The sequence below is a fragment of the Hordeum vulgare genome, chromosome 6H, assembly GCF_904849725.1.
Source record: "Hordeum vulgare subsp. vulgare chromosome 6H, MorexV3_pseudomolecules_assembly, whole genome shotgun sequence".
Classification (NCBI taxonomy): domain Eukaryota; kingdom Viridiplantae; phylum Streptophyta; class Magnoliopsida; order Poales; family Poaceae; genus Hordeum; species Hordeum vulgare.
The window spans coordinates 319,486,858-319,494,828 of record NC_058523.1 but is presented as its reverse complement, the minus strand read 5'-3'; the positions used below and the strand labels follow the sequence as shown (position 1 = coordinate 319,494,828).

The window sequence follows — 7,971 nt, the reverse complement described above, 5'->3', positions numbered from 1 at the left end:
CATATCCTCGAGGACCTGATTGACTCTCTCAACTTGCCTACTAGTCTGAGGATGGAAGGCTGTACTGAATCGAATCTTAGTGCCCATCATAGACTGAAATGAATCCCGGAACTTGGAAGTAAAGATGCTTCCTCGATTCGAAGATATCAGCATTGGAACACCATGCAATGAGACTACCCTTGACGTATACAACTCTGCAAGCCGAGCTGCCGAGATAGACTCCTTGACTGGAAGGAAGTGAATGACTTTGCTCAACTTGTCGATGACGACGAAGATGGCATCGTTGCCTTTCTTGGACTTCGGAAAGCCAGTGACGAAATCCATCTCAACATGATCGAATTTCCACTCGAGAATGGGCAAGGGATGCAAGAGACCTGCTGGACGTTTAAGCTCTGCTTTCACTCTGCGACAGACATCACATTCATTCACGAACTGAGCAATTTCACGCTTCATGCAAGTCCACCAGAAAGTCTGCTTCAGATCCTAATACATTTTGGAACTTCCAGGATGTATTGAGAGAAGGGAATTATGGGCTTCTTCCATGATAACCTTCTCGAGATCCCCTTTCGGAACGACAAGGCGATCCTCGAAGAACAAGGTATCTCTGTCATCAACACTGAAGCACTTATATTTGGGTATGCTCTTTGCCAAGCCAATTTTAACTTTCTCCACCATTGCATCAAGAAGTTGAGCTTGCCGGACTTGGTCTTCCAATGTAGGAGAAATCTAGAGATTAGCAAGAAATCCCTGAGGCACTAACTGAAGGTTGAGATTTCCGAAAGAATCACAAAGCTCAGGCTGGAGAGGCTTCAGAATGAGACTGTTGCAGTAAGCCTTTCTGCTCAAAGCATCTGCAATAACATTAGCTTTGCCTGGAGTGTTGTCAACGCTCAGATTATAATCTGGGAGCATTTCCACCCAACTTTTTTGCCGAGGATTGAGGTTAGGCTGGGTGAAGATGTATTTGAGACTCTTGTGATCGGTGTAGACCTCAACCTGTCTGCCCAACAAGAGATGTCTCCAAGTCATCAGAGCATATACCACTTCCACCAACTCAAGATCATGAGTGGGGTAATTCTTCTCACTTCGCTTCAACTTCCTCGGGGTATAAGCTACCACTTTCTTCTCTTGCATCAAAACTGCACCAAGACCTTGAAGAGAGGCATCGCAGAATACTTGATAAGACTTTGAACCATCAGGAGGAATCAAGACTGGAGTAGAAGTGAGCTTATCTTTGAGTGTGTCGAAGGCCAACTAACACTCTGGAGACTAGACATACTTCACACCATTCTGAAGAAGACTTGAGAGAGGCTTAGCAATCTTGGAGAAATTCTCAACGAATCTTCTGCAATAGCTTGCAAGCCCGAGAAAGCTTCGAAGCTGCTTCACATTCTGTGGAGGTTCCCAGTCAACAATAGCGTGCACCTTTGATAGATCAACTTTGATGCCCTCGGCAGAGATGATGTGCCCAAGGTACACAACTTCCTTCAACCGGAACTCACATTTGGAAAACTTAGCATATAACTTATGCTCTCTTAGCTTATCAAGCACAAGCCGGAGATGTTCTTCATGCTCTTCCTCAGTTTCCGAAAAGACCAGAATGTCATCAAGATACAACAAGACAAATTCATTCTTGAATGGGGAGAAGATATAATTCATCATCCGACAGAAGGTCGGTGGAGCATTGGCCAGACCGAAAGACATCACCGTGTACTCATACGGGCCAAAGCTTGTCCTGAAAGCAGTCTTTGGAATATCCTCTTCACGAATGCGAATCTGATGATAGCCCATCCTGAGATCAAGCTTCGAGAAGATATTAGCCCTTTCAATTGCTCAAACAACTCATTGATGTTGGGAAGTGGATACTTGTTTTTTATCGTCTTCTTATTCAATGGGCGGTAATCGGCACAGAGTCTCGGTCCGTACCATCCTTCTTCTTGATGAAAATAAATCCGCAACGCCAAGGAGATGAGCTTGGTATGGTAAGACCCAGACGCTCTTGCTCATCAAGTTGTTTCTTCAGCTCTTTCAGCTCTTCTGGACCCAGTTTTGTACAGCCGCTTGCACACTGGTTCAGTACCCAGTTCAAGCTCAATTACGAACTCAACTGCTCGGTGCGGAGGCATTCCTGGCAGCTCTTCTGGAAAGACATCTTCATACTCGCAGACCACTAGGACTTGAGAAATTGGAGAGATCTCACCCTTCTCATTCAAGGAAAATAGACGGACCGTGTCATCATGTGCCATGAAGATAATCACATCCTCCGAAGGATGAGTTAGCTTCACTTCTTTAGCTTCACAATCAGTAGACGCCTTGTTCATAGCCAACCAATCCATCCCAAGGATCAAATCAATATCAGAGTTGCCAAGGACAATAGGAGAAGCAAGAAAGGCATAATCACCCATCTTGACAGAGACATCCGGAACCAAACAATTGGAATTCATCAACCTTCCAGGGAAACTACTAAGACAGGCTTAAGCAAATCTTCACAAACAAAATCATGCTTTGCAAAGAATGGATAGGACAGGAAGCAATGTGATGCACCAAAAGCAAATAAAACCTTAGCAGGAATAACCTGGAGATTACCCATTATCACGTTTGAGGAGTTTTCTGATTCAGCTCCATTCACCATATTGACTCTCGCAGACCTGGATTGAACTTCACCATCGCATTTCCTGGAGGCTTCCCTGGAGGAGGGGCAGAAGATGCTGCTGAGAGGTGCACTTGGTGGAGTAGTGACCCTTCTGCCCACACTTATGACAAGTGAAATATGACAGCAGACGGAATTGCACCTTAGGATTCCCTTGCTTCTGCTGCTGAAACCTCTGCTGGAAAGCTAGGTTGGGTGGGTGGGAAGAACCACGACCACCTGTCTGCTTGAACTGCTGAGTCTGTCGAGGAGGAGAAGTCACCCAATATTTCTGCTGCTTCTGGACCACCTGAGTTGAGGGCGATGATCTGGAATCCCTGAAACACTTCGTCGAATTCTCCACTCTGAGCAAAGATGCCCCAGCCCTGGGAGCCAAGTTATAGAACTTATCAAACTCATTGGGATCGTGCAAGGGAAGGGCCAACTGCAACTCCTCTCTCAGACCACCTCTGAACTGATAGATCTTGCTCTTTTGATCTGTAATGTCCTGCAATGCATATCGAGCCAACTCGTGGAACTCGACGTTGTACTTGTACACAGAGGATCCTCCTTGCTTCAAGTGTCTTAACTTCTCACGCATCTCGTCCACAAAGCTAGACATGATATAGTGAGATCTGAAATCTTTGCAGAAATCGTCCCAACTGATCATTCTGCCTCCCCTGGAGTCCTTCAACTGCTGCCACCATACTGCTGCCTGCCCCTTGAGCTGAAACATTGCAAACTTGACAAAGTCGTCTAGACGGACATTGCTGCACTCAAAGTGTTTGATCATGTCCCGAATCCGGTCCGCCGCGTCGAATGGCTGGTCACAAGACGTGAAGGACTTCGGCTGGTTCGCTGGGAATTGATTCAGAGATGCAAACTGATGACCACCATGGTTGAAATTGCCCTGATGTTGATTGTTCCTCTCTTGCAATAGCTAAATTAACATTTGGGTGTTAGCATTTTTTGCAGCCATCACCGCTTGCCATGCCTCTGGAGGAGGAGGAGACGGCGGAGGAGGAGGCGGTGGCGGAGCATCAGCACCCTCGCGACCTGGATTCTGGCGATTTGGGGAGCCATCCTGAAGACGGACAACACATTAGACCAGAGAATAACATTCAGGGTAAAGCTGAATAAATAGGTAGAACTATCTGAACAAGAAAACTTAGCATTTGCATTCAAACAATAAATAGTAAGAATGCTTCCTCAAAGTGACTGCCCACAACATCTGATTAAAGACCACTCGCAAACCAAGTATGAGCTAGAATTGCTCGGAACAAACGTTTGACAGAGACTCCATCCGATATCTTCGTAGATATGATAGCACGGGCTTGAGCTTATTGTAGCCATCCTGTGCAAGGCAATGCACACGACATACGAAGCGTCACCGAGTCATAGCAAGCTACAAGGACTCATAAGACACAACGAGAACAGCTGTAAGACGATCGTGAACAAACGGACCCACTGAATGTCGAATCCCAACCTCACATCATGCATCTGTGGGAAGATACAAGGAGTTATATATCACTCAACTCCTATACTAACCCGTCCAGTGTATCACATCCGTCAACACACAACAAGAATCTCGGAACTTCATCTAACACAAATCCTCGTAACCACAATGATACTAAGTGTGGCGATACATCCTTAACTCTGTGCACCAGTACTAGGGAAGCCGGACTCCTCTCGTCACTACTAGTATTGAAGCAATTACAAACATCCTCCGTCCTGAGATACTAAGAAATTTGAATGATAGCGATGTGCACAAGAATCCCCTGGAGCTCAACTCCCCGGAACAAATCAAGTCAGACAGGAGGAACCAAGACAGCACTCCGTCACATCAATATCATATAGATTCCAAAAATATCCGCGTGATCCTAAAAAGATTTTGAGCGAGAAGAGGAGTAGAATTAAGATTTCCTAAGTCGAGAACCTCACCAGAGCATAGAATAGGAGAAAAAAGAAACCTACTCTCGGATATAACTAAGACTCAAATAGTTTTGCTAGACTCGACTCGACCAAGTTCGACCACACAAAGGCTCTTATGGTCGTAAGGCTTTGATTACCAACTTGTAACGACTAAGATGCGGCCCTTTCCTTATTTGGGGGCGAGGCCTCAAAAGGGAAAGGGGCACGTCTACATGTTTCGCAAGCGAGATAATCATAACATTACATAACTGAAAGAGTGACAAGTAGGGCATACACTTGCCATCTGTTAAGAATATAGCATATAGCTTACAGACACACATTATTCAGAGCATGGTTTAGTCCAGCTACGGACAAGAAGAAAACAGATAAAGCTATGAAATCCCGCATGCTGGCCCCACGATCACGACCACGGCTTCTAGTCCTCCGGATAAGTCACGTACAGTCTGTCAGAGTCCTCATCGAACTCCCACTTCAACTGGCTGTCATCAGGATCTCCTACATTAGGTGTACCTGTACTTGTGGGAGTTTGTAGTAAACTGTGAGCCACGAGGACTCAACAATCGAATGACCTTGGTATCGAATCTAGCTGAGTTAATGGGTGAGGAAGGTTAAGTGTATGGGTTTGCAACAACCTAAGCATATATGGTGGCTACCTTACGATGATCAGAGTAGCATTTGGTGGTCTACGCAAGTCGGTCGAATACTAGATTGATCACTAAGTGATCCTGAACACCTACTTACGTCAGACATAACCCCACCGTGTTCTTGATCAGAGAATGATCCCCGAAAGAGACAGTCACGGTTACGCACTCAGTTGGTAGTTTTATTAGAATTACTTTAAGTTGTCTTGAACCGGATGTTAACAAAATATCCATATTTGCCACATAACCACGGGCACGGTTTTCCGAAAGATTAAACCCTGCAGGGGTGCTCCAACTAGTCCATTACAAATTACCACGGGCCGCATAGTAATCCTCTATCACGAAACTCGTGATCTCGTCGGATTCCTTGGAGGAAAACCTCAACTTTGAGGAGACCCAAAGTTTCACCAGAATTCCAATGCACAAGATATATCGCTAAGGTAAGACAAATCTAGCAAGACCTCCCGACGTGTCGACGAACCTGATAGGAGCCGCTTATCTCGTTCTCAGGAAACAACGGATGAGCACAACGTACAGTGGCCTGATAGAAATCTCCCGAGTTGCCCCGGGTTGGCCCCGCACACGACTCTAGTTTGGACCAACACCCATGAAGAGCACTGGCCCGGGTTCTTGATTAATTCCTCGGGGTAGATATTCCCTATGCATTTAGTTATTAGGTTATTAGTAGATTAAAACCAAAGTTGGGTCCTGCCAGAAAAGCCTTAAAACTATACGATTTATCAAGGGGGTCCCCATAACAACACCGAACGTGTTAGGAGCGCTCAGTTATGGAATCAAACACCGTTAGCCGAATTTAAGGCGGCAACAACGGAACAAATCACCCGGCAAATGGCTAGGCCTTCCGTTATTTACCAAATATATAGGTGCATTAATTAAATAGCAGTTGAAAATAGTGATATCAAAATGCCCTTGTTATCACATGGGCCACCTGGCACCTGCAACTAGCAATGCTATCCATTAGAGGTTGAGCAAGCCTACTTAGCCAAACAATATTTGCTAGGACAGGGAAGTGTTTGAAGTTTCATGGCAAAGATAGTTGGCATAAATATCATGTGGTAGGAAGCGAGCATGTAACGAAGGAAACATGATTCTAAGCATAACAAAGCTATAAATGGTGTCAAGGTCACGGTCATCTTGCCTGTGATTTCTTCAGACTGGAACTGCTCTTGTTCTTCCTGCACGAACTCCCCAGAATCCATGTACTCGCTCTTTGTTCCCGTTGCTACCCAAGATAAGATAAAAGCAAATAAATACCAGCAAACAAAATGCAACAACCAATATGATGCATGGGGATGAAGAGGTCATGCATCACTAATATAGTCACTTTCACGTGCATTACTTGAGTTACTTAAATTCTAGACAGAACCTCAGGTTAAACTATATTGACATGCATGAACATGGCATAGTCATGTGCATCATGAGAAAACGATGCAAAAACATATGGAGAACACCGTGAACGCAGTCTCGGATCAACTGGAAACTACAAAACAAGTTACGAAGGTCTACAGGTTCAAAATAGCCACAAATTCAAATAAATGGGCACTCACTTGTGTAACCAGGTTGCCAAGTGATCAAGCATCAAGATACAAGTGGAATGGTGCTTGAGAACACACCACACCATCAACCCTTTCTTACACAAGCTCTAAAACCATCTAGGCACACAATCTGTTTTTAACAGCAACATAGCATTTTGACTACAACATCTACAGCAGCTACAACCCTCTAAATAATTCAAACAAGACATGAAACGGAAGCCATCCAAGTGCATTACAACATCTAACAAAATGCTAAGGAAACAGAATCACCCATGAGCAGATGTACATACTCTAACTTGGACACAATATCAGAGATTGGGACTTCGTGAAAATTACAGATTTTCCACCGGCTGCTTATGCTCCGAAGCATTTTGGCATCCTCCAAAATGATATTTGTAGGGATATCCGGGCACGAAATTTTACAGGGAGGTAGAAAAGCATAACAGATAACAAACACTAGTTTGTTGCTTGGGCTAATTCCCAACAAAGGAGCAAATATACACAAAATAACAAGGGAAGAAAATAACTCCAGATTCCCAGACTTAGTGAAATTCACAGTTTTTCTCAAAACTGTCATTTTCAGTCAAGTGTCCATTTTGACAAGGTGTAATAGCAACATGCCAAACCCTATGTACAAAATATATGTCCCAGGTTGTAGAGGGGTTCACCCTCTACCATCTACCAAGGGATCAACATCAATAGATCAAAGCTACACCTAATACAAAGCTCTAAAGAGGGCATGAAAACATATGTTGCAGCACTTAGGAAAAAAATAAAAGATAAAAGGGGCCAGTGGGAGATTCGAACCCTGCCCCCCTGCTTGCACACACGGCACCACACCAGTGCGCTACAGCCTCAAGTCTGACCACAGAGGGGAGGCTAACGAGCTAAGCTATCTACACTGCTACTCGCAACAGGTAGGAAAACAAGAAATAAAAAGGGGCGCCTACGGGAATCAAACCCACGACTTCTCTGGTCGGGGCGCGACGCTGGAACCAGTCGGGCTACAAGGGGGGTTCTGAACCAGAAGGGGTTCTGAACCAGCTAAGCTACAACACACGGCAACTACACGTCGACTTCTACCTCCAGATCAGGGAAGGAGCAGCTCGACTCCGGCGATGATGCAGCAACGGTGGCTCCTCCTAGGGACTGGCGGGGATGCGAGAACCCTAGGGGGTTCCATTCCCGTGCCTAGCTCCATGGGAGGGAGCCC

The 7,971-nt window shown here is 45.2% G+C and overlaps 1 pseudogene; it reads right to left on the bottom strand.

Annotated features, from left to right (window-relative positions):
• Window positions 1–2,443: 2,443 nt before the first annotated feature.
• Window positions 2,444–3,422, bottom strand: LOC123405447 (annotated as a pseudogene).
• Between the last annotated feature and the right edge of the window lie 4,549 nt (window positions 3,423–7,971).